The sequence below is a fragment of the Hyperolius riggenbachi genome, chromosome 6 (genome assembly GCF_040937935.1).
Source record: "Hyperolius riggenbachi isolate aHypRig1 chromosome 6, aHypRig1.pri, whole genome shotgun sequence".
Classification (NCBI taxonomy): domain Eukaryota; kingdom Metazoa; phylum Chordata; class Amphibia; order Anura; family Hyperoliidae; genus Hyperolius; species Hyperolius riggenbachi.
Window position 1 is genome coordinate 386,059,826 of NC_090651.1, and position 26,173 is coordinate 386,085,998.

The window sequence follows — 26,173 nt, forward strand, 5'->3', positions numbered from 1 at the left end:
CTGGTGTGGAATCTAAGAAGTCTTCCATCCCTGTCTGGTCAAGTGGCTTCTTCCCAAGCAGATCAGCGTAAAACTCCCTAGCGATGGCCAAGATCTCCGACCTGGACTTTGCCAGAGACCCCGAGCCATCCCTGAGACCAATGACCGTTTTAAGTGCTGAACTTTGTTTGAAACTCTGATAAGGGTCAGGCGAGTGGTATTTACCATGATCCCTCTCCAGAGCCAAAGAGGCCAGCCGGTCGTACTGCTGCTGCTTAAGGCGAAGTTTGACCTCAGAGATCTCCCCCGGATCTCCGCCCTCAGAGACAAGGATGGTCAACCTCTCCCTCAGAGCCTGGTAAGCTAAGTTTCTATTAACGCCTCTACGGGTAGCTAGACCCTTGAAAAATCTGACAACACGTTTTTTGACCTCCTCCCACCACTCAGACCTATTGTCAAAGCAGTCCAGGATGGATACCTGTGCTTGAAAAAACTCCTCAAAGGATTGTCTCACCTCATCTTCCAGCAACAGGGACGAATTCATTCTCCAGATACCCCGCCCTCTGGGAGGAGCATCCGAAGCATTTAAGCCCACCGACAGAATAAGGTGATCCGAGAACTCCACCGCCAACAACTTAGGAGTTGAAGTGATGAGGCTCTCTGAAACAAAAAATCTATCTATCCTAGACCTACTACTACCTCTCTGGAAAGTGAAACCCGTGAGACCTGGGGAGTGACGAATGTGCACATCTACCAGGTCGGACTCATTAACTAGTTTAACTAGAAACCTGCTATCTACACCTATCCGGACCTGGGCCCTTGCCCTGTCCATGGCCCTAGTGATGGTGTTAAAATCACCACCCAGGATCACTGGATAGGCTGAAAAAAGGTATGGCCTGATCTGTGTAAGAAGGCGCTTTCTCTCCCCTTTAAACCTGGGGTTGGCATAGATGTTAATAAGCCTGAGATCCTGTCCCCTCACACAGACGTCTAGGACCAGACACCTCCCCATCTCTACCTCAATAACCCGCCGGCAAATTACCATGTCGGCCCTAAAAAGGACCGCCACACCACTACCAGGCTCTCCCGCAAGTGACCAAAAACTCGGACCGGACACCCAGTCCCTCTCAGCCAACCAGAGGTCAGCCGCAGAGGTGAGCCTGGTCTCCTGTAGGAAAAAAACATCAGCCTCATGGGCAGCCAAAATCGAAAAAGCCAATTTTCGAGCTCTGGTCATTTTAATACCAGCAACGTTGATCGTTGCCAAAATGAGTGGTGGGGGAACCGCCATCAGGGTGATTTAAGGTTTCCCTTTATCTTTCTTTAAACAAAGACAATAAACTAAAGTAAAAGACAACATTTACAAACATAAACACAAATCACAATGCCTCCCCTACGGAAGCAGGACTCTCCACCACCATCTCCTCCTCCTCAGAGGCAAGAGGAGAGGCAGCCAGAACGTTGAACCTGTTAGACAGGCTTATCTCCTTTTCCCTCTGTCTCCTTTGCTGGGCAGCTACCCTACTTGCTACCCTTGGATTCTCAGGGAGACCTCTACATAAAGGTTTAACACCTCTCTTCTTTTTTGTTTTAAAACGTTCTTCTAGGTAGGACTTATCCTCCTGCGAAAGGTGCTCCCTTTTCCAAGGGGCAAGGGCTGCGTCTGTGGGACAAGGGGCCGAAAAGGCATAACCTGCGGGGACAGAACTAGATAGAGTAAACCCACTACCGCTGGTTAATGCGGGGGGGCAGGTGGAAGGGGGGGGAGGGAGTGGGACAATGACAGGAGGGGCCAGAGAGGGGGTTGGGACAACAGGGCCAGAAGGGGGAAGGGAAACTGCAGGAACTGGGGGGGTAGGAGGGGGGAGGGACACTGCAGGCGCTGGGGGGGTGGGAGGGGGAAGGGACACTGCGGGAACTGAGGGGTCAGGAACGGGAGGGGGTAGGGTAGGACCACCTGCATCCGGAGCAGCAGCAGGGGGAGCCTTTTTCCTCCTCCTTGGAGGAGGTATGGGCGCTAAAGGTGGACCCATGGGAGCAGCAGTGCGGGGCCGAAGGCCACCCCCTTCTCTGCTTCTCATAGGTCTGGGTCGCTGCTCCTTGGGAGGAGGGCCATCTCCGTCCTGAGCAGCATCCCGGGCGGGAGCCGATGACTCAGGCCCAGGCTGCCTATCAGAGGCCATGCTGGCTGGAAGAGAACCGGGGGGAGGGACTACGGAGGACTGGTTCACACTGGACGCAGACACGTTAGGAACTGGGACAGACTCAACACACACATTGGGATCGACCACAGAGACATCCTGGCTCTCTCCCATCCTTGCCAACATGGCCACCTTCAGATCCGAGGGCATCGTCGCCCAGGAGATCGGGCACTCCGTATATGGATGGCCAAACTCAAAACAGAAATTACATTTAATCCTTCTGCAGGATGACGCAGAGTGCCCGAACTCCTGGCAGCGACTGCACCTCGGATCCGGGCAGCCGCTGGCCAAATGTCCCCTCTTGCCGCACCTGTTGCAGGTCCTGGGTTGGCCCGGGTAGTAGGTGATGATCTTGTCCCGCCCTATGAGGGCGGAACGGGGAACATGGGTGACGACCCCCTCCTTTGTATGGAGTCGGATCGCCACCTCATACTCCCCCCACCAGATCCCGAGCTCGTCCAGGACCCTATGCGGCGGGGACACTATGTCAGCGTAATGTTGGACCCAAGTCATCAGGTCCCGCACCGGAATGCTTTCATTCTGCACTACAATGTGCGCCTTCCTCTCCAGCGTCTGTTTGGACAACGGAATGACCTTAAAACCATGCCATTCACCATTCTCTGAAAACTTTAAACGCTCCTCTAAAAAAGACTCCATGCCATGCTGGGAGAGGAAGGACACATCATAATATGACGGAGGATCCCCTGGAGCCAGGACTGCATAGAGGTCTGCCGGCCTTATTCCCAGGTCAAGGAGATACTTAATAAACTGTTTTTTAGTCGGGACAGGTAGAAGGGCATGATCCCATTTAAGGCGAACAACATTTCTTCGACCTGGGACGCCATCCTCCAATCCTGTCTCCAGGGGAGCTAGAACCCTCCTACCAGGAGCAGCACCCCTAACAACCCTCGAATAAGAAGTCGGGCGAGCTGATGAAGTGCCCTGGGCCGAGGCTGCCAGAGGGGCCAAAGCCCTAGGATTCTGAGCAGGACCAAGTTCAGGAAAGCCCACTCTAATTACACTTTCCAGCTCTGGCAGCTCCGACCCAGTCACAGCACCCCCACCAGCCCCCATCACAACACCAGTACTAATAGCAGTGCTCACAATTGAATTACCACCTTTCCTGACAGCGCCAGGATTGGCTGCAGGAGTTACCACATCTGTCTGAACGAGGCTGCCTGCAGTGGAGACAGGGGGAGGGGGGGGCCTATACCTGGGGGCACTCGGCCCGAGCCCGAATATGGCCTCCATCCACTCCTGTTTTCCTGAAAAGGAGTATCTGGTAATAATGTCATTGCGTACAGTAAACTTCTTTCCGTCTGCACGGAACTCGAGCTGGAGGCCACACTTGGGGTCGCCCATGCCTACCAGGTGTAGGCCCCCATAATATCCCCCTGGCTCCACCGCCAAAACCACAGCCTCGCCAGAATGCTCGTCAATAACCACGAGCCTGGTTTTTTCTAGTCTGTATGTCAGATCCATTGTTTTGAATTCCGTGACAATGTCACTGATTACCACAGGGGGCGGTTCTGGGTGCTTCTCTTTTTTCTTTTTCTTACCCCCTTTTTGGCACCCCTCCCCGTCTTCAGATATGAAATCTGAAAGGAGATTCCTCCCAAAAAGCAGGCTAAGATCTTTGTCCCCTTTCTCTTTCCTTACCGGGGTACCCCCCTTTCCCTTTTGAACCATCAAGATCTCCCCACCCTCACTCTCTTGCACAAATGCAGGGTGTCCCGCCTCACCCTGGGCATCTTGGGAGGACTCATTAGTTTCCTCCACCTCTGACATAGAGACCCTTCTACTTTCCCCCTTTTTCCTACCAACATCAATATTTAATTTTTTTGACTTGCTTATCTTGTTTTTCCCTTTCTTCTTAATTCTTTTTTTTGACAACTTATCAGGAAAAGACTTTTGCACCTCACCCATCCGTTGTTCAGCGTCCTCTTCCCTTCCCTGGTCCTCAGGAGAACTCGTACCCTCCTCCTCACCAGAGGATGGGAAGAATTCCTGGGCCAGTTGTTCAGCGTCACTTTCAATAATATCCATATCAGAGGAGTCAGCCTGTTCCGATTCATCTACCTGAAAGGTATCCTCCTCTACAAACTCCTCAACGGATAAGTCCATCTCCAACTTGGGTTGTGCAGCCAAACGTAATATTTCCTTGCTTTGCTCTTCATTAAGCGTAGAATCCACAAGTCCCAGAAAAGCTGCCCCGCTCCCTTGTGGATCCTCTTGCAGCATCGCAGATGTGGTTGCAAACATGACTTTTTTATTCCCAGACTGTCTTCTTTGGAATTTTATTCCATCTTCTTCTCCACTTGCCTCCTTATTACCACCTTCAACAGCCACTTTGTTCTGAAGCTCTGCACTGGCTAATTGATTTTCCGCATCCCCTGCCTCCAACAGTAGTGGGGATGCATCCCCTGCATCACTATGGCAAATTCTGCCCTCCTCTCCACTCACATCAATGGTTTTTCCGTCAGCAGAGACATCAGAACTGTTTCCGCATTCACCTCCATTAATTTCAATGGCAATTCCGTCTTCATGCGGAACCGCGTCAGAAAGTCCGTCTTGACGCGGAAATACCGCTACATCAATAGGAATCGCATTTCCGCCTTCGGCCGCATTGACCACTATGGCGTTTCCGCATCCAGGCGGAATGATAGCCGCCGATGTCACTTCCGCCCCAGCGACCGGAAGTTGAGTTGGCGTTAACGGAGCATCGCTCGGGAGGCCGGCGCCATCTTGCTTCACTGCTGTACACGGCGGGGAGCTTTCCCAATGACTCTGGGCGCATGGCCCCGCTCCCAGCTTCACCCCAGACCCCACACCAGCCACCATAGGTGACTCTGATGCGAGGTCCAGGAGTCCACCGGGAGCAGGGACCATGCGAGTGTCCAGGGAGGCCTGTGCAGCCGCAGCCACACCACCACCTCCAGGTAAGTTAGAGGGGGGCATGCCAGCCGCAGCCACAACAGGGACAACACCAGCACCGCCACCCACCGCTTCACTGAGGACCCCAGCAGCACGCACACCACCAGAGTCCCCAGCAGCAGGGGCAGCAGCACCAGCATCATCGGCACTCACCTGGACACTCGCCACAGGGCCCGGTACTTGCACCTTGCTTCCACCTTCCATGGGGTCTTCTGCACACACACCTTGCCCGGGTGGGATGGGAGACTGGGACACCTCCGATTTCATCCACGGAGGTCTCTCCGGGGGGGTGCACTCGTCTTCAAGTATGACACAGTCATCTTCTGTGTCGCTGTCATCTACATATCGTTCAGGCATCAACATCTTTTTGAACCTCTTCTTATATCCCAACTGTTCAGAAAAGGGACCACCAATCTTCTCAAGCTCTGCTAACCTTGATTTTTGTTGTATAATTTGCATCCTCAGGTCTATTATCGTCTCGTCCTGCCACAGCATCTCTGGCTTCCATTTGATCCCATAGCGGAAGCGGGCCTTTGCAAAGCTGTACCTCAGTTTTTCCAGGGTATCCATGCAGGCTTTCGCTTCCTTTACCCATGCAATCGCATTATTGGCGACATCCCCATCTGAGGAATTTCCAACGTCCCCCAGGTAAGTTGGTGAAGTCGTAGGGGGGGTATGAGCTGGCCGCTCCATGGCTGGAGCGGCCAGTTAGCTTAGGCAAGCCCCTGCCCGGCAAGGCCCGGAACAGGGACTTCAGGTGGAAAATATGCCTAGAAAAGCACTCCAAAGCTGGATCCGGCAATGCAGATCAAAGACCTCCCCTGGAAGTCCAGGAGCTCTCCCAACCCACGTCCTCCTCCTCCTATGGTAGGATTAGATTGTGAGCTCCTCTGAGGACAGTCAGTGACATGACTATGTACTCTGTACAGTGCTGCAGGAGATGTCAGTGCTATATAAATACATAATAATAATATGGTAGGACATTACACTATGACTATGGTAGGATTAGATTGTGAGCTCCTCTGAGGACAGTCAGTGACATGACTATGTACTCTGTAATGTGCTGCAGGAGATGTCAGTGCTATATAAATACATAATAATAATATGGTAGGACATTAGACTATGACTATGATAGGATTAGATTGTGAGCTCCTCTGAGGACAGTCAGTGACATAACTATGTAGTCTGTAATGTGCTGCAGGAGATGTCAGTGCTATATAAATACATAATAATAATATGGTAGGACATTAGACTATGACTACGATAGGATTAGATTGTGAGCTCCTCTGAGGACAGTCAGTGACATGACTATGTACTTTGTACAGTACTGCAGAAGATGTCAGTGCTATATAAATACATAATAATAATATGGTAGGACATTACACTATGACTATGGTAGGGATTAGAGTGTGAGCTCCTCTGAGGACAGTCAGTGACATAACTATGTACTCTGTAATGTGCTGCAGGAGACGTCATTGCTATATAAATACATAATAATAATATGGTAGGACATTAGACTATGACTATGGTAGGATTAGATTGTGAGCTCCTCTGAGGACAGTCAGCGACATGACTATGTACTCTGTACAGTGCTGCAGAAGATGTCAGTGCTATATAAATACATAATAATAATATGGTAGGACATTCGACTATGACTATGGAAAGATTAGATTGTGAGCTCCTCTGAGGACAGTTAGTGACATGACTATGTACTCTGTACAGTGCTGCAGAAGATGTCAGTGCTATATAAATACATAATAATAATATGGTAGGACATTACACTATGAGTATGGTAGGATTAGAGTGTGAGCTCCTCTGCGGACAGACATGACTATGTACTCTGTAATGTGCTGCAGAAGATGTCAGTGCTCTATTAATACATAATAATAATATGGTGGACATTAGACTATGACTATGGTAGGATTAGAGTGTGAGCTCCTCTGAGGACAGTCAGTGACATGACTATGTACTCTGTAATGTGCTGCAGAAGATGTCACTGCTATATAAATACATAATAATAATATGGTAGGACATTAGACTATGACTATGGTAGGATTAGATTGTGAGCTCCTCTGAGGACAGTCAGTGACATGACTATGTACTCTGTACAGTGCTGCAGGAGATGTCAGTGCTATATAAATACATAATAATAATATGGTAGGACATTAGACTATGACTATGATAGGATTAGATTGTGAGCTCCTCTGAGGACAGTCAGTGTCATGACTATGTACTCTGTAATGTGCTGCAGGAGATGTCACTGCTATATAAATACATAATAATAATATGGTAGGACAATAGACTATGACTATGGTAGGATTAGATTGTGAGCTCCTCTGAGGACAGTCAGTGACATGACTATGTACTCTGTAATGTGCTGCAGCAGGTGTCAGTGCTATATAAATACACAATAATAATATGGTAGGACATTAGGCTAAGACTATGGTAGGATTAGAGTGTGAGCTCCTCTGAGGACAGTCAGTGACATGACTATGTACTCTGTAATGTGCTGCAGAAGAGGTCAGTGCTATATAAATACATAATAATATGGAAGGACATTAGACAATGACTATGGTAGGATTAGAGTGAGAGCTCCTCTAAGGACAGTCAGTGACATGACTATGTACTCTGTAATGTGCTGCAGAAGATGTCAGTGCTATATAAATACATAATAATAATATGGTAGGACATTAGACTATGACCATGATAGGATTAGATTGTGAGCTCCTCTGAGGACAGTCAGTGACATGACTATGTACTCTGTAATGTGCTGCAGGAGATGTCAGTGCTATATAAATACATAATAATAATATAGGAGGATTTTAGACTATGACTATGGTAGGATTAGATTGTGAACTCCTCTAAGGACAGTCAGTGACATGACTATGTACTCTGTAATGTGCTGCAGGAGATGTCAGTGCTATATAAATATATAATAATAATATGGGAGGACACTAGACTATGACTATGGTAGGATTAGACTGTGAGCTCCCCTGAGGACAGTCAATGACATGACTATGTACTCTGTAATGTGCTGCAGCAGATGTCAGTGCTATATAAATACATAATAATATGGTAGGACATTAGACAATGACTGTGGTAGGATTAGATTGTGAGCTCCTGTGAGGACAGTCAGTGACATGACTATGTACTCTGTAATGTGCTGCAGGCAGTGCTGGTCGTAATAAAAAATCTACGCTTACGGATCATTACGCGTAATTTTACGCTATTACGCATTACGCAATTACGGTTACGGCGTAGGAAATTATCTACGGTACATCACTGTAATTACGCGTAAACTTACGCAATTACGCGTAAGGATACCGTAATGAAGGTGCTTACACTACAATGTTACGCGTAGTGCCGTAATACCCATTAATGCGTATTTTTTTACGCATGCGGCCGATATGTACGCAATAGCCGTCAATGTGACAGTTATTGCGTACATATCATTAGTATGCGTCAAAACGTACGCTTATACTGAAGGGCGGGAGAAGATACTATTGGTTGCTTAGGATGTTGACTGATTGGCTACTCTTAGAAAATGGGAGATTTTACGTTAGTAATTAGGCGTAAAATTACGCGTAAGTGTTCGTAAAATTACGCATGCCTAGCAATTACGGTAGACAGTGTAATTACGATACCACTTACGGTCTTACGCGTAAATAATTACGCGTAAGACTGTAAGTTACGCGTAACGCTTACGCGTAAATTTACATTGAATTACGATGCGTAATTACGCTCATGCGTAATTTCGGCCCAGCACTGGCTGCAGGAGATGTCAGTGCTATATAAATACATAATAATAATATGGTAGGACATTAGACTATGACTACGATAGGATTAGATTGTGAGCTCCTCTGAGGACAGTCAGTGACATGACTATGTACTCTGTACAGTACTGCAGAAGATGTCAGTGCTATATAAATACATAATAATAATATGGTAGGACATTACACTATGACTATGGTAGGGATTAGAGTGTGAGCTCCTCTGAGGACAGTCAGTGACATAACTATGTACTCTGTAATGTGCTGCAGGAGACGTCATTGCTATATAAATACATAATAATAATATGGTAGGACATTAGACTATGACTATGGTAGGATTAGATTGTGAGCTCCTCTGAGGACAGTCAGCGACATGACTATGTACTCTGTACAGTGCTGCAGAAGATGTCAGTGCTCTATAAATACATAATAATAATATGGTAGAACATTCGACTATGACTATGGAAAGATTAGATTGTGAGCTCCTCTGAGGACAGTTAGTGACATGACTATGTACTCTGTACAGTGCTGCAGAAGATGTCAGTGCTATATAAATACATAATAATAATATGGTAGGACATTACACTATGACTATGGTAGGATTAGATTGTGAGCTCCTCTGAGGACAGTCAGTGACATGACTATGTACTCTGTAATGTGCTGCAGGAGATGTCAGTGCTATATAAATACATAATAATAATAATAATATGGTAGGACATTAGACTATGACTACGATAGGATTAGATTGTGAGCTCCTCTGAGGACAGTCAGTGACATAACTATGTAGTCTGTAATGTGCTGCAGGAGATGTCAGTGCTATATAAATACATAATATTAATATGGGAGGACATTACACTATGACTATGGTAGGATTAGATTGTGAGCTCCTCTGAGGACAGTCAGTGACATGACTATGTACTCTGTAATGTGCTGCAGGAGATGTCAGTGCTATAGAAATACATAATAATATGGGAGGACATTAGACTATGACCATGGTAGGATTAGATTGTGAGCTCCTCTGAGGACAGTCAGTGACATGACTATGTACTCTGTAATGTGCTGCAGAAGATGTCAGCGCTATATAAATACATAATAATCATATGGTAGGACATTAGACTATGACAGGATTAAAGCATGAGCTCCTCTGAGGACAGTCAGTGACATGACTATGTACTCTGTAATGTGCTGCAGAAGATGTTAGTGCTATATAAATACATAATAATAATATGGTAGGACATTATACTATGACTATGGTAGGATTAGATTGGGAGCTCCTCTGAGGACAGTCAGTGACATGATTATGTACTCTGTAATGTGCTGCAGAAGATGTCAGTGCTATATAAATACATAATAATAATATGGTAGGACATTACACTGTGACTATGGTAGGATTAGAGTGTGAGTTCCTCTGAGGACAGTCAGTGGCATGACTATGTACTCTGTAATGTGCTGCAGCAGGTGTCAGTGCTATATAAATACATAATAATAATATGGTAGGACATTACACTATGACTATGGTAGGATTAGAGTGTGAGCTCCTCTGAGGACAGTCAGTGACATGACTATGTACTCTGTAATGTGCTGCAGAAGATGTCAGTGCTATATAAATACATAATAATAATATGGTAGGACATTAGACTATGACTATGGTAGGATTAGAGTGTGAGCTCCTCTGAGGACAGTCAGTGACATGACTATGTACTCTGTAATGTGCTGCAGAAGATGTCAGTGCTATATAAATACATAATAATAATATGGTAGGAGATTACACTATGACTATGGTAGGATTAGAGTGTGAGCTCCTCTGAGGACAGTCAGTGACATGACTATGTACTCTGTAATAGGCTGCCGGAGATGCCAGTGCTATGTAAATACATAATAATAATATGGCAGGACATTACACTATGACTATGGTAGGATTAGATTGTGAGCTCCTCTGAGGACAGTCAGTGACATGACTATGTACTCTGTAATGTGCTGCAGGAGATGTCAGTGCTATATAAATACATAATAATAATATGGTAGGACATTATACTATGACTATGGTAGGATTAGAGTGTGAGCTCCTCTGAGGACAGTCAGTGACATGACTATGTACTCTGTACAGTGCTGCAGAAGATGTCAGTGCTATATAAATACATAATAATAATATGGTAGGACATTAGACTATGACTATAGTAGGGTTAGAGTGTGAGCTCCTCTGAGGACAGTCAGTGACATGACTATGTACTCTGTACAGTGCTGCAGAAGATGTCAGTGCTATATAAATACATAATAATAATATGGTAGGACATTAGACTATGACTATGGTAGGATTAGAGTGTGAGCTCCTCTGAGAACAGTCAGTGACATGACTATGTACTCTGTAATGTGCTGCAGGAGATGTCAGTGCTATATAAATACATAATAATAATATGGTAGGACATTGGACTATGACTATGGTAGGATTAGACTGTGAGCTCCTCTGAGGACAGTCAGTGACATGACAATGTACTCTGTAATGTGCTGCAGGAGATGTTAGTGCTATATAAATACATAATAATAATATGGTAGGACATTAGACTATGACTATAGTAGGGTTAGAGTGTGAGCTCCTCTGAGGACAGTCAGTGACATGACTATGTACTTTGTAATGTGCTGCAGAAGATGTCAGTGCTATATAATTACCCTTACTCTTTCCCTATCATCCTCTATCCTCATCCTCTATCCTGTTCCTCTATCCTCTTCCTCTATCCTCATCCTCTGTTCTGTTCCTCTTTCCTCATCCTCTTCCGCTAGCCTCTATCCTGCCAGACTGAAAATCACAAAACATGTAACCGTACATCTCTGTCGAGTGCTCAAGCCAATGTCATTTCCTAAAGGGAACCCACTACCCTGAAAATAATAAATAAATCTGTCACGGTCAGGTTATCAAAGAATTCAATATAGTGAGGAGATGAATTGTTACTGAATCAGTCTTGCGGAAAGATCCAGAATTGAACTGTACTTGTTTTGGATACAGGAAAAGAAGAATGCAATGCAGCACTATGTTTTAATGATTTATAAAAAGAACACAAGGATGCTTACAAAGAAAAAACAAACTTCAGGGCCTACTAAACCACCTTGTAATGATCTGCGCTGCTGTGTGCACAGGCAGACAGCTGTTTAACCATTTGTTAGGTCTGAGTGCTGCAGGTCCCTGGAAGAGAGACCTGTCTCCACGCTGCAAGCTGCAGAGTTGCTGTTCTGGGGATAAATTTGCATCCACTTGTCATGCAAATTGCTTAGCTGCTTCCTTTGATGGCTTGCAGTATAAATACCATTTTCTCCCAGAATCCCTTGCTGGTCATGATGGTTTGTTCCTGCTAACTCACCTGGAGTCTCAGCCTTTGCTAATTGTTTGCTAAGATTATCTTAGAGTAATTTCTTGGGAGTGCACTAGCATTCCTTCTAGCGTAGTCAGGTTGTATTATTTGTATTGCCTTGTACTGTCTATCTGTTGCGATTGGCTTGTCCCCAGCGGCGGTTGACAGGAAATCGTTCTGTCTGTTTGGATCGCATTCGCCCTAGCGGTAGTGGCGGTGGTTCCTTCTGTATTCTGCCTTAGGGGTGCAAGCCAGAGCAGCGGTTTCTACTGGTAGCCCCATCTGTCTGTCTGTCTGGATCGCATTCGCCCTAGCGGTAGAGGCGGTGGTTCCTTCTGTACTCTGTCTGGGAGTGTAGGCCAGAGCTGCGGTTGCTACTGGTTACTCCTTCTGTCTGTCTTGTCTGGAACGAACGCTTGCTGTAGGCTCGGTGAGGTAACCGTTTAGCAAGCGTTCGCGTTCTCTATTCATTTTCGTTTTACATTGGTTAGTTAGGGTTGGCGTGTTTTGTCTCTGTTGCGCTTTTCGTGCGGAGACCGCGCCATTAGCGTGCTTTGTCGCTGTTGCGCTTTTCGTACGGCGACCGCGCTTAGTGAGTGCGTTTGTTATTTTCCTTGGTGTTCTGATCATTGTTATTTGCTGTGTCTTTCTTGCTACACTTGTGCTCTGTCTTACTCAGTCTTGTGTCACTGTTGGCAATCGCCACTCTTGCGATTGCGTTCCCACTTGGTTTCCGCTGTTGTGTCTTCACCGTCGCCAGGTGGCGACTAGATTGGTGGACACACATACATTCTGAAATTAAAAATTACGCAAAAGGTGGATCAGCGCATCACCAGGCCGCCTCCGAATGGCCTACAATCAGAGGTGCGCTGAGCCCCCCCAGAAACTGCAAACGCACCTTGAACCCAAACAGAAGCTCTGCATATACACCAAAAGCAAGGCTGCTAAGTGGGAGCAGCTGACCAAAAATGAATTAAAATAGTACATAGCAAAGAAATGAACAGCGCTACTTAAAAACAGATAAGTGCCTACCTGCAAGAGAGTGCAAGCCCCACTTGTGGGATAAAATACACACCTAGCATACACATAACCTGTCTACCACTGGAGGATGTTGGTTTCCTGTAACAGCTTGCATGCAACTTGTTAAGTACTCGTCCCTCCCACTGCGGAGAAGTCATCCCCCTATGGGGACACACATACATTCTGTCTCTGTGCTCACTTTCTCTCTACAGGTGCATTGCACCCAAGCTGGGTTCTGTCGTTTTATACGCTTGTGGAGGACTTCCGCAGTGTCTGCGCACACCTTGTGCGCTGACCCCGTAGATAATTCCACAATCGTTACACACCTCTTCAAGAATGCCCACACCACCTCGCCGATGCCCTCTCTCTGCCATGAACCTCCCAATGCAGCCCCTCTCCTATCGGGTCACCACCCCCTCCCTTTGGATTGTAATACTTTGGCAGGGCCCTCCCTCCTTGTGTATCCTGCCTGATTGTGCATTCTGCTCACAGAATAACGCAAACTTGAATTACTTGGACTACCACTCCAGTGCATGATCTGGCATTGGGTGTTTTGCTGCTTATTACCTGTATTGTGTTGTCCAGTGCCGGACCTCCCATGACGCTTCAGGCGGCATTTACTTGGGAGCGTCACTGGTGGCGGTGGGACCCAGGGTGCGGGCTTGTAGAGGCAGGGCAGTTTCTAGGCTAAATTGCACCCAGGGCGAGGGTGTAAAAATTGCGCCCCCTTCCCCCCACCCCTGTGGACTCGAGAATCCTTACTCTTTAGGAACAGAAACACAGCCATAGGTCACAAATAGATCTGCCTACTTACTAGTGACCAGCCGCTCATCCAGGAGGAAGCAGGAAAACACCCAGGCGAAGAGAGCCCTGGGAAGCCGACTCCTCCATGGGTGCCACGCACTCACAGCCTGCAGTACCGCTACAAGACATCAGGTGTCATCACGTGGTGGTGATGGGATGATGACTACGTCTGACGCAGGCAGCCAAGGAGGAGTCAAGGAAGGTGATCGCGCTGGTAATCTTCTTTCTTCTTCCATTTGGCTGCACCGCGCGTCACCAGCTCCCTAGCGGTAGTGTCCTTCTGCCTGCGCCCCCCTTCATCTACTTGCTGGTCCGCGCCCAGTGCGGTCGCCCTGCCTGCACTGCCCAAGAAACGACCCTGCTTGTAGGGAGTAGGACCGACCTCACCTGCTCGCCCCATGTGATGCGTCAGCTCTATCAGCCAGCTCCTCCCTACTTCCTGTTTCCCTGCGTGGCATGCGTCACACAGAGATTGGGTGGCCATAGAGGAGGCGGCTGCCAGAGCTGACGCATTGCATGGAGCGAGCAGGTGAGGCGAGTTATTTACAAACTGCATTGCTGCGCGCGCCGCTAGCTCTGTAGCCCAAGAAGGAGGCCCAAGGAGAGGGACGGAAGAATGATGTTGCCCCCCCCCCCCCCCGGCAGTGTCACCCACCTCCTCCCACCCAGTGGCACCTATACCTGGCTACCTACAGCTTCCATCTCCTTAGGTAAGTATGTGTTTCTGAAATGGAGCTTCGGCTAAAGATAAAGAATATCTATTCATCTTACACCCCGTATAAACAGACTCTCTATTTGCCACTCCAGCTCTTACCTCTACTTAAAGAGACACTGAAGCGAGTAAAAAACTTGCTTCTTCTCTTATATTCAGCAGGGGCATGTGTGCCCCTGCTAAACCGCCGCTATCTCGCCGCACAACGGGGTCCCTTACCCCCCAATTCCCCCCCCTGCAAAATCAACGACCATATTGGTCGTAGATTTTGCTGCTCCTGGAGGCAGGGCTAACAGCTGCAGCCCTGCCTCTCAGCGCGTCTATCAGCGGCGCATCACCGCCTCTCCCCCGCCCCTCTCAGAGAAGGAAGACAGAGGGGCGGGGGAGAGGCGGAGATACGCGCTGACAGACGCGCGTGAGGCAGGGCTGCGGCCATTAGCCCTGCCTCAATGCGGAAGTGATCCCCCGCTGCACGGAGGGGATTTGGGGGGTAAGGGACCCCCGTTGTGCGGTGCGATAGCGGCGGTTTAGCAGGGGCACACATGCCCCTGTTGAATATAAGAGAAGAAGTGAGTTTTATACTCGCTTCAGATTCTCTTTAAAAGTGTTAAAATAAGTTTAAGGTAAAATATGCAGGAATTAAACACCCCCCCCCCCCCCTCACTGAATTACAGCAAACATACTTCTAAAAGCGTCATGATCTTTGTTGACGTTTTCTATGCCCCATCTGCTCATTTGCACTTCCTTAAGAAATGTTTTTGTTAAATAAGGAGTTGTGGGTTTATGCTGCAGGTGCGGCTAGGCCTTCCCATCTCAGAGTATTAAAATCACGGGGCAGGCTCTAAATATGAGCGTTACTGCTTGCCTGTGCAGCAATTACCAGCACCTGCCACCTAATGGGAAGCTTGGAGGAGACAGTTTTTTTCAAGGCACCAATAAACGCAACAAAAGTTATAGAATGTAATTTTAATCAAGAACATTGTACTTGGTTGGATATATAAAAATGTGTCGTATGAAAAATTCAAGCAGTGCTTCTGTTAACTTCTCTCTGGTGTCGATGCTGGTGAGATCGGGGAGAGGGCTTAGCTACGCAGGAAAGTATCTCAGGGAAGATGGAGAGGAATCTGAGAGCAGCCATGTTGTTATAATGCCTCATGCCTCATGCTGTTGTTTCGGTTTGGGTGGAGGAACTCTAACCCAGGATTGAGCTCCATCCCAATCAGTAGCTGATACCCCCTTTCCCTTGAGAAATCTTTTCCTTTTCTCAAATTGACCATCAGGGGGGTCTGTGTGGCTGATAGTGTGATGGAACCGCTCCCACCTAGGTCACGACAGATTCCTGTCTGTGAACTTTGTTGCATTGTGGGAAATAACAGCTTTTTCCAACTGCCAAGCAAGCAGTATCTCCTTCTGTGCATAGAACTCTCAGTGACAAACATTCAGTACATATCATCTGTCAGAACCAAAGATGTCACCATGTGATACATTTCAGAATGTAAATCAGGAAGAGGAAAGATTTTACAACGGCCAAACACTGAATTAATAAATCTGTAAATTAATATTGCAATTTGTTAATCATGTCATTTTCACTACAGGTCCTCTTTAAATCGTACACAAGCAGGCAATGAAGTCAGAACACCTAATCAGCAGAATGCAGAGATGGCGGGCGGCTATAAACAAGAAGACCAGACTCCACAAGCAACTTAAAATACTTCTAACAACCACAGGAAGTGGCAGATCAGTACGGCTTCCAAGAGAAGAACTTTGAAGACTTTTAGCAACATGAAGAAAATAACATATTTAAACTGGTTTGTTAATGACACCTTACCCCTCCATGATACATAATCAAAATAAGTTAACTATTAAGCCTTTTGGATGTATCTGCTGCGTCCAAAAGGCTGCTGCTGCGTGCTCCTGCGGCCAATCGCGCGCACACCTGAGTGTTCCTGTGCCGCTGCCCGTTATCCCAGAGATCAATGAATGGGAACGCAGTTCCCAATTATTGATATAAGTCCTCGTTAGAAAGAAGAAAAAAGTTCCACGTACTCCCTACACTTCCTGTAAGGACGAAAAAGAAAAAAAGACCGAGGCCATCTTGTGGCCAAATAGTAAAACTACATCTACATACATTTTTTTTTTTTAATACACACAATCAATTACATTTGAAATTAACTGTTTACCTCCCACACTCCAAAAAATATCCAAATAAAATTTGTAATCAAAAAAATAAATATACAATTTAAAAAAAATAAACAGTTACCTAAGGGTCTGAACTTTTTTTATTATGCATGTCAAGAGGGAATATTACTATTATGTTTTAAATTATAATTTTGTAAATAGTGATGGACACAAAACTGAAAAAATGCACCTTTATTTCCAAATAAAATATTGGCTCCATACGTTGTGATAGGGACATTATTTAAATGGTGTAATAACGGAACAAATGGGCAAATAAAATATGTGGGTTTTAATTATGGTAGCATGTATTTTAAAGCTATAATGGCCGAAACCTGAGAAATAATTATTTTTTTCCATTTTTTCTTACTATTCTCGTTAAAATGCATTTAGAAAAAAAATAATTCTTAGCAAAATGTACAACCCAAAGAAAGCCTAATTGGTGGCAGAAAAAAAAGGTATAGATCAATTCATTGTGATAAGTAGTGATAAAGTTATTGGCGAATGAATGAGAGGTGAAAATTGCTTGGACGCATAAGGTGAAAAATGAAGGCTGAAAATGGTTAAGAAGAACTTAACTGAATATAGCTTTATGAATGAAATTTATGTTTTTTTACACTATTACTTTATTCATTTTCTAGTCAGTGTTTGCCCATTTACATTCTAAAAGAGAACCAGAGATGAAGCACCCTCATGTATTTTACTATATAAATCAGTGGGAACATGACAGTAAACACCTACTCTGCTCTTTGTTTCATTCTTCTCTGCTAAATCTGCCTGTTATCAGCCCTGATAAGTATCCCTGACTGAGCACTCAGTCTGGCTTTGCTACGGAAAGATTATAGCTGAGTCAGTCTTCTGTGATGTCTTTTCAAGCCCAAGTCTTCCCCCCTCTGGCTCTGCTTTCCTGCTATGTATCCTCGAAGCAGCAAAGCAGAGCCACAAGGGGGCAGGCTTGGGCTTGATTGAATTGAATTGAATTGCAATAAACAATCGGTGTACAATCCCAAAACTCACAGCTCTGCCATGGCAGGAAGCATCTAGCGCAAGCCAGTTACCCTGAACAAGGTTTCCTCTATGTACGCAGGTGTGTAAGGTGATCAGAGAGCACCCTGGAAGGAAAAAGGACAGCGACAACCTGAGCCAAATGGTGCCGTACGTCTCAACAGTGGTCAAGTGTGAAACTGTAACTAATTGTAACAGCCAGTGGTGGGCTGAAATTCACAATTACGCATCGTGTTCTTAATGCGAAATTTCAGAGAAAATCGTTATTAATTTTGCATGTAATAGTAATATTTAATAATTTTGTGTACATTTTTGCGTAAGTTCCGTGAAATTTTGCATAATTTTGTGCCAATTTTAGCGGTTAATAGCAAAGGCCCCATACAGGCTATTGCTACCAAAAGTGCTACATATGTTAAGCAGAATAGCGGGTACAAGTCAAAAAAAGACTTTGTAGTTTTTGAGAAAATCGATTTTAAAAATGCAAAGAAAATGTGGTTTTTTAAAATTTTATTTATCTAAGTTTACATAAACATTTTTCTTTGCATTTTTTAAATCGATTTTCTCAAAAACTACTGACTTGTACCCAATATTCTCCTTAAAGAGACACTGAAGTGAGAATAAATCTCGCTTCAGTGCTTATATTCAGCAGGGGCATGTGTGCCCCTGGTAAAACGCCGCTATCCCGCAGCTAAACGAGGGTCCCTTACCCCCCAAATCCCCCCTGCAAAATCTACGACCAACTTGGTCGTAGATTTTGCCGCTGTTGAGGCAAGGCTAACGGCTGCAGTCCTGCCTCTCAGTGCCGTCTATCAGCGGCGCATCGCCGCCTCTCCCCCGCCTCTCTCAGCGAAGGAAGACTGAGAGGGGCGGGGGAGAGGCGGAGATACGCGCTGGCAGACGCGCGTGAGGCAGGGCTGTGGCGGTCAACCCTGCCTCTATGCGGAAGAGATCCCCAGGAACAACGGAGGGGATTTGGCAGGTAAGGGACCCCCATTTAGCCGCGTGATGGCGGCGCTTTAGCAGGCAAACATGCCCCTGCTGAATATAAGCTCTGAAGCGAGATTTATTCTCGCTTCAGACTCTCTTTAACATATGTAGCAATTTTGGTGACAATAGCATGTAAGGGGGGGCTTTGCTTTTCACTGCCAAAGTCGGCATGAAATTATGCAAAAATTACATGAAGTTTTACATGAAATTACTATACGAAATCACTATACAAAATCAATTGAGTTTACAAATTGTAATACCGTTTTGGCGTAATTGCAAAAATTTACTTTAAATTTAGCATAATCGTAATTAGCTGATTACAATCGTTCACTACAGACAACAACCAACCACTGTAGGCAAATGGAGATGCACAAACCCCAGGGCCGGATTTACTAAAAGGCACTGTAGGCATGTGCCTACCGGTGCCCGGTGATCGAAAGGCAGCTCACTCTGCTCCTAAAGTGCCTTCCACCCTCCTTCCCTATGCAACTTTTTACTGAGGCTACCTCTGGCTACCTAATACTAAGGCGCACCTGGCTGTAGCTACCGGTGGTGGGCAAGGGAAGTAAGGGAGAAGTGACAGCTTGTGGTGTGGTTCAGCAGAGGTTTGTAGGCTGGGCTTATGGAGGGCAAAGTCTAAGGTGCCAAGACATATGTGCCTATAGGCTCCTGTGATGTAAATCCGGGCCTGCATGCATGGAGGGCGGAGTCTAGGGTGCCAGGACATATGTGCCTATAGGCTCCTGTGATGTAAATCCGGGCCTGCATGCATGGAGGGCGGAGTCTAGGGTGCCAGGACATCTGTGCCTATAGGCTCCTGTGATGTAAATCCTGGCCTGCATGCATGGAGGGCGGAGTCTAGGGTGCCAGGACATATGTGCCTATAGGCTCCTGTGATGTAAATCCGGGCCTGACAAACCCCAACTCCACTCGGGTGTCGCACTTTTGATGAAAAACTCTAGATGGTCATGGGGGTGGTGGGAACACACCTAACCAAATAGACCACGCCTCTTAAAGGAGGTTGGGTAACACAAAGGGGAAAAGAGCCACCCCAAGGTACAAGAGGCACCCTCTGCTTGGGCTCATTCAAGACAAGACAAATAACATTTATATCGCGCTTTTCTCCTGGCGGACTCAAAGCGCCAGAGCTGCAGCCACTAGAACGCGCTCTATAGGCAGTAGCAGTGTTAGGGAGACTTGCCTAAGGTTTCCTACTGAATACGTGCTGGCTTACTGAACAGGCAGAGCCAAGATTCGAACCCTGGTCTCCTGTGTCAGTGGCAGAGCCCTTAACCATTATACCATCCAGCCAAATTCATCTTCTGGCACTTTATTTGGCCTGAGGAAGTTGGCACAAACAACAAACAAAAGTTTGTTGTTTAGTATACAAATCTGTCTTCATTGAGGTAACCCACCTCACCCTTTTCATTTTAGCTGCTTTTAACGCAGTTTTATCATACCTTGGGTGCCTCTTTGTGTTTCCTCTATTTAGCCAGTAATTCCTTCTAGAATAGAAAAACAGATCTTCAATGAAATCCCTCTGTACATCAGCTAATAACTTCAGCAGGTCTGCTTCAATGGTCCCTGTTAGGCTGAAAAGTCATAAACAGCATCTTTGAAAACCAGACATGAAAATGTTACAACTCCCAGAGAATTGGAGGCTATGCTGAAGGATTCTGGAGAATTTATATCAGCTTTGATATAAACTCACACTGCAACTTTCGCCCCTGTCCTTGTGTCTGCAATGAGTCATTTTAACGAACGTATAGGAGAAATATATAAAAAAGGGTTTGCTGAGGTAACAGACTGCTAAAGATTGTAAACCTTTCAGCATGCCTGTTGTGCAGCTGCAGATCAAATGATTCAATGGCCAGTCTGGACACCATTCCTAGACTGAGGGGCTGTTTGCACTTAGAATTTCGTGGGTATCATGCAGAATTGCAATTTCGTGTCCATCACATCTGCATTTCAACCCTCTTCAATAAAGTTATCTTGTTTGAGATAAGCACGCTTTGTTTCACCTCACTCGGCAGATTGTGCTGTAAATTCTTAAATGTTTTGATCTCTCTCTACTAGCAGAAAATATAGAAACTAAAAGCAGAAGTCCTCTATTATTGTCTCACACTGCCCCCAAGTGACAAGTGGCCAGAAATACACATTACAGCAGTAGTAATTAGAAGTAGAGGAAATGTAACAAATAAGAAATAAAAAAGAGCTGAAATAAATTGGCCTGTAGCACTTGCAAGCCTTAAAGGGAACCAGAGACGAAGCACCCTTGTGTATTTTACCATATATATCAGTAAGAACGTTAGAGAAAACACTTACCATGCTCTCTGTTTCATCCTCACTGCTAAAAGTGTCTGTTATCAGCTGTGATAAGAATCCCGGACTGAGCATTCAGTCTGGCTTTGCAGGGAATAATTATAGCTGAGTCATTATAGCAGAGCCACAAGGGGGCAGGCTTGGGCTAGAAAAGACACCAGAGAAGACAGACTCAGCTATAATCTTTCCATAGCAAAGCTAGACTGAGTGCTCATTCGGGGATTCTTATCAGAGGTGATAACAGTCAGATTAAACAGAGAACAATGAAACAAAGAGCAGATTAGGTGTTTACTGTCATGTTCCCACTGATTTATAAGGTAAAATACAAGAGGGTGCTTCATCTCTGGTTCTCTTTAATAAATTGGCTGCTAAAGGGTTGTGCTGCACACTTTTTTTTCATGTGCAAAGGATGAATTGTGCTCAATGCTAGTCCATAGGAATACAGAAATATCACATTTTTGCGTGAAGATTGCATCAGATTTTGAAGTTAATTAGATTCAGTCTCAGGTTAATTAACTTTATCGGTACGCAAAAAAAAATGCAATTTCAAAAAATCACATAAAACCATGCAAATGTTCAAAAATCACGGAGGAAAAATTAAAAGGCAAAACCTACACAAACAAATATAAAAAAATCACAAAATGCAGAATGAGACGAAAAAAATAAATATAGAAAATTGCATGTGGCATTTGCATGGATAAGTGCCTGACATGTGCCTAATGTCACCAGCTGCGATCTTCCACCAGATTACCAGCCACCATTGCTCAGAAGCACCAACAACCCTTGCAGTGCTAAATCTGACTCCAATAACAGGACTGGGTTACAGTAGAAGATATCAGGACACTGAAATACAAGAGGAACCTTGGTGTGTGAGCATAATTCATTCCGCAACATGCTTGTAATCCAAAGCGCTCTTATATCACAGCAAATGACCCCATAAGAATGAATGGAAACCCAGCTGATTCGTTCCACAATCCAAAAACAGCTCTAGTAAAAATAGTATAAAATAAAAAATATAAACAAGACGTTCACCACAACTAACAGAATCATTGCTATCTGTTGTCTCACACTAACTTTTTTGTGTGTGTGTGGCTTTAAAGTGACACTGAAGAGCGAAAAAAAAGTCATGATATAATGAATTGGTTGTGTAGTACTGATAATTAATAGGACATTAGTAACAAAGAAAATAGTGTCATATTTTTATTTTGAGGTATATAGCTTTTTTTTTTTTATAACATTGCATCATTCTCTGATAATTGCAGTTTCCGCAATACACTCAGAATTTTAAAGAGACTCCGTAACAAACATTTTAGCAGTATTTCTCCTATCCTACAAGTTCCTAAGGCTGTTCCATTGTGCTCTGGCTTACTGCAGCACTTTCTACTATCACCATCTCTGTAATAAATCAACTTATCTTTCCCCTGTCGGATTTGTCGGCTGTGTCTGGAAGGCTGACAACTCTTCAGTAATGTGAACAAGTTAACTCCTTCCAAGCCCCTCCAGTGCTCCTGTGATGATTATTCCTCACAGACAATGTCCCTGCTCTCTCTGTCAGCTTGTCTGCTATCTGTGAGGTTGATAAACACAGACTGATAAACTGAACAAAGAATAGCTGGCTGAGGAGGAAGCTGCCTGGCAGGCTAACAGGACTCCAGGCTCTTAGGGCTCTTTTCCACTATGATTCCGATCGCAATCGCGTTTCAATTTCCATGCGATTGCGATTGCAATTGAGCTACTATATTCATTATAGTACAGCTCAATCGCATACAAAACGCGGCAGGACAACGATTGCGCTTTGACCAAAATCGCATCGCAATCGGATCACACTAATGGAAATTGCTGCTGCAGTTTCCATTAGTTTAATGTACCTTGCGATTTGCGATCAGAAGCAAATCGCAAATCGCAGGCTAGTGGAAAAAGGCCCTAACACAGCTTGTCATGCTTCATTGACACAAAGCTCTTTCAAAACTTGCACATAACCTCTGGAGACTGAATTCTCTGTGTACTCACTGTGTATTAACTGAGTTCACTGCTCTGTTGATGTACTTCCTGTTTTGGTGGCCATCTTTTCTGTTTACAAAACAGTTTATAAAACAGTTTTTTTACCCTCTTTATTGCAGCAGAGAGCAGCAAAAATATTACAGAGGGGGCTAGGAGATGACCCCAAACAGGCAGGGATGTTTGTTTATACTTCATTTTGTGAATACAGATTCTCTTTAAGGCTACTTTCCCACCAAGACGTTGCGTTTTAGGGGACGTTATGGTCACATAACGTGCTTCTAACGCAACGCATGGTGGTGTTGAAGTTGGACGTCAGATTGAGCTGCGTTATGCAGCTCTCAAAGCAGCCGCTCCAGGATAGTGATGGGAAGTCCGGATCTTTTTAAGGATTGGATCATTTAAATCGGATCAATAAAAAGATCCGGATCTTTGAACCGAATCATTTGAATCATTTTGTTACACATATGATGAATTAACTCCACAGTGTGATAGGGGTGGGTAGAGGCTGGGTGTTTATTGAGGGTCAAACAATCTGGAATGAGATGGAGGGCATTCTTTCATTAGGGCAGGGTCAGTGTAACTACATAAAATCTTACATAACACATCATATTGCTCAGAAATAACATCAGTGCAAATACAGTGCAGCATATCACATATAACAGCAATCTGCATAACATGTGCTCACTATGTCTGCCACATGCAATGTCCTAACATCACTGAACTGGGTATCAGGGAAGCTGTCCTGAGTCTATACTGTTCTCACCTCTTTCCCTAGTATATGAGAGATCATAAACTGTCTTAACAAGTAAAGTTTAGCAAAACTATCACTCAGAAAAAGAATCACCATACCTGGAATGAGATGGAGGGCATTCTTTCATTAGGGCAGGGTCAGTGTAACTACATAAAATCTCCCCACCAACCTAGAATGTACAAGTGGTTCCCCCTTACCCAGGAAGTGATACAGCTAATCTGAGGAGAACTTGTGTGTCCTCTCTATAGAATCCCAGGGTTTCAAATCTGGATCCTTTATAATTATATACATTTATGAAACTGACAGGAAAACATTTATTTTGGGGGGTGCCTATTTTATACATACTTTACACTCTCCCCCACAAAAGTTTATGTTGTCCCCAACATAAGCAAATCTGATATTCCAAAATGTATGAACACTGTTCTGTTGGAGTCTAAGAGTTGTTTGGGAATTAAGGGTTTACCAAAGGAATTATCCTCTCTCTGTGATAAATTATTCCCATGTTACTTTAATCACAGGTTCTCACCAGGTCTATTGCGCGCCATAGTTCCTAATGAGGTCTACTTGCTAATGTAGCAAGCTGTGCCTTCAAACCCCCTTTTTTTTAAATCACAACTTTGTATGAAAATAAACTTTTATCAGACTCAAGGATGATGGTGAACTAGGGGACACTCTATGGATTTCCTTGTCCCTTACTTTAATCTTAAAACAACACTTTGTCCTTGTACCTGTTATCCTAGTTTCACTTTCGGCCAACTTTTTTCCTTTTCTAGTCTCATCATCCCTTGGAATACTACTTGTGGTTCATAAACCATGAAATATACATCAGCATACATTTATCAAAACATCATAAAATAACATTAACTGCATAGGTCCATGAAAGTCCTAAAATTCAAGGCATTAAAACTAAAGCGTTCAACATATTATTCTGTGTTTACCAGTCTCTGCAATCTCCAACAAAGTATTCTGGACTCAAATACCATTCAGGGTAAACAGATGAAATATAACCACAGTCCGTAGCATGTACTGTTGTGGTTCGTGGTACAAGTCTTGGTTCACCCAAAGAATCATAGGTTAAAGTCTTTGGCTGTCAATCATAATTTCTAGTTCCGGTTGAGAGGGATGGTATTCCTGGCTTATGGAATGGATAGGTACCTGCTGTACTTGTTTTATCTTCAGTGGTGCAGGGTAGGCTGTCTTTATCTGCTCAATATATCCAAGCTTGATTTTGCCTGATAAAATGATGTCTTTCTTAGTTGAGTTCCAGACTGGTATCTTTAATTTGGAGAATTGTCCTTTTTGTGTTGTTACTAAAACTTCATTGATACACAGTCCATTAGGCCACTGACAAGCATTGTCTGGGGTAAAGAGTACTTCCTGCTTTTGCATGACAGGCTGTGTATGAACATGACACCTGATACTGGTAACTGTTTGCAGGGATTCTTTGGCTCTTTGCTGTAGTCCTAACTACTGGATTGCTGGTCTCCATACAATCGGACTGCAGTAGTTTAACCAGGAGCTCTGCTGTGTTTGATGACACTGGCATAGCTGTTGCTAACATTGCTGCAATATCAGAGGTAGAATGCTTTCCTTCTTCTGATGCTTCTTTAAATAATTCCTGAATCACATTATAGCCAATGATTGGTTGCTCAGCGACTCTGGGATCTTCTGATACGATTACTGGCACCAGTAGCTCTTTGATGCAGTTGCTATTAGAAGTTAACTTGAAGGTTACTTCAATCCATCCATGGAAAGGAATGTCTGTTTTGTTTGCTGCTTTTACACATAAAACTCCAGGGCCTAGTAACTCTTCTAGTGATCTGAGTACTGTATGTGGGAGAACTTTCTGCCTCCAGGCTTCGTTGACTAAACTAACCTGTGATCCTGTGTCCCATAAGGCAATGACTGGAATATTGTCAATCTTACAATTCACATGGCATCTCCTTCCAATAAGATCCAGTAACTTTCGTTGGTGTCTTAATGTCAAATTCTTTACTTTCAGTTGCGGTCTACCAGCTTTACTAGGTTGGTTCTGTGGATTACAGCCTTGTACCTCTGGTGAATGATCTAAACATAGACTGTCCTTTACAGAGCTTGTTGCTATAGATGGTTTCTTTTCACTGGCTTCTTGGGACTCTGTTGAGTTGCAGGTTACTGTCTGTCCCTTG

General features: G+C 44.8%; 1 long non-coding RNA gene across 1 annotated transcript in view; it reads right to left on the reverse strand.

Annotated features, from left to right (window-relative positions):
• Positions 1–24,136, reverse strand: part of LOC137521996 (uncharacterized) — a 169,084-nt gene extending 144,948 nt beyond the window's left edge. Inside the window, exon 1 of the long non-coding RNA XR_011022248.1 lies at positions 24,104–24,136. This is a non-coding gene — a long non-coding RNA (uncharacterized lncRNA). The remainder of the gene's footprint in view (positions 1–24,103) is intronic.
• Positions 24,137–26,173: the final 2,037 nt, after the last annotated feature.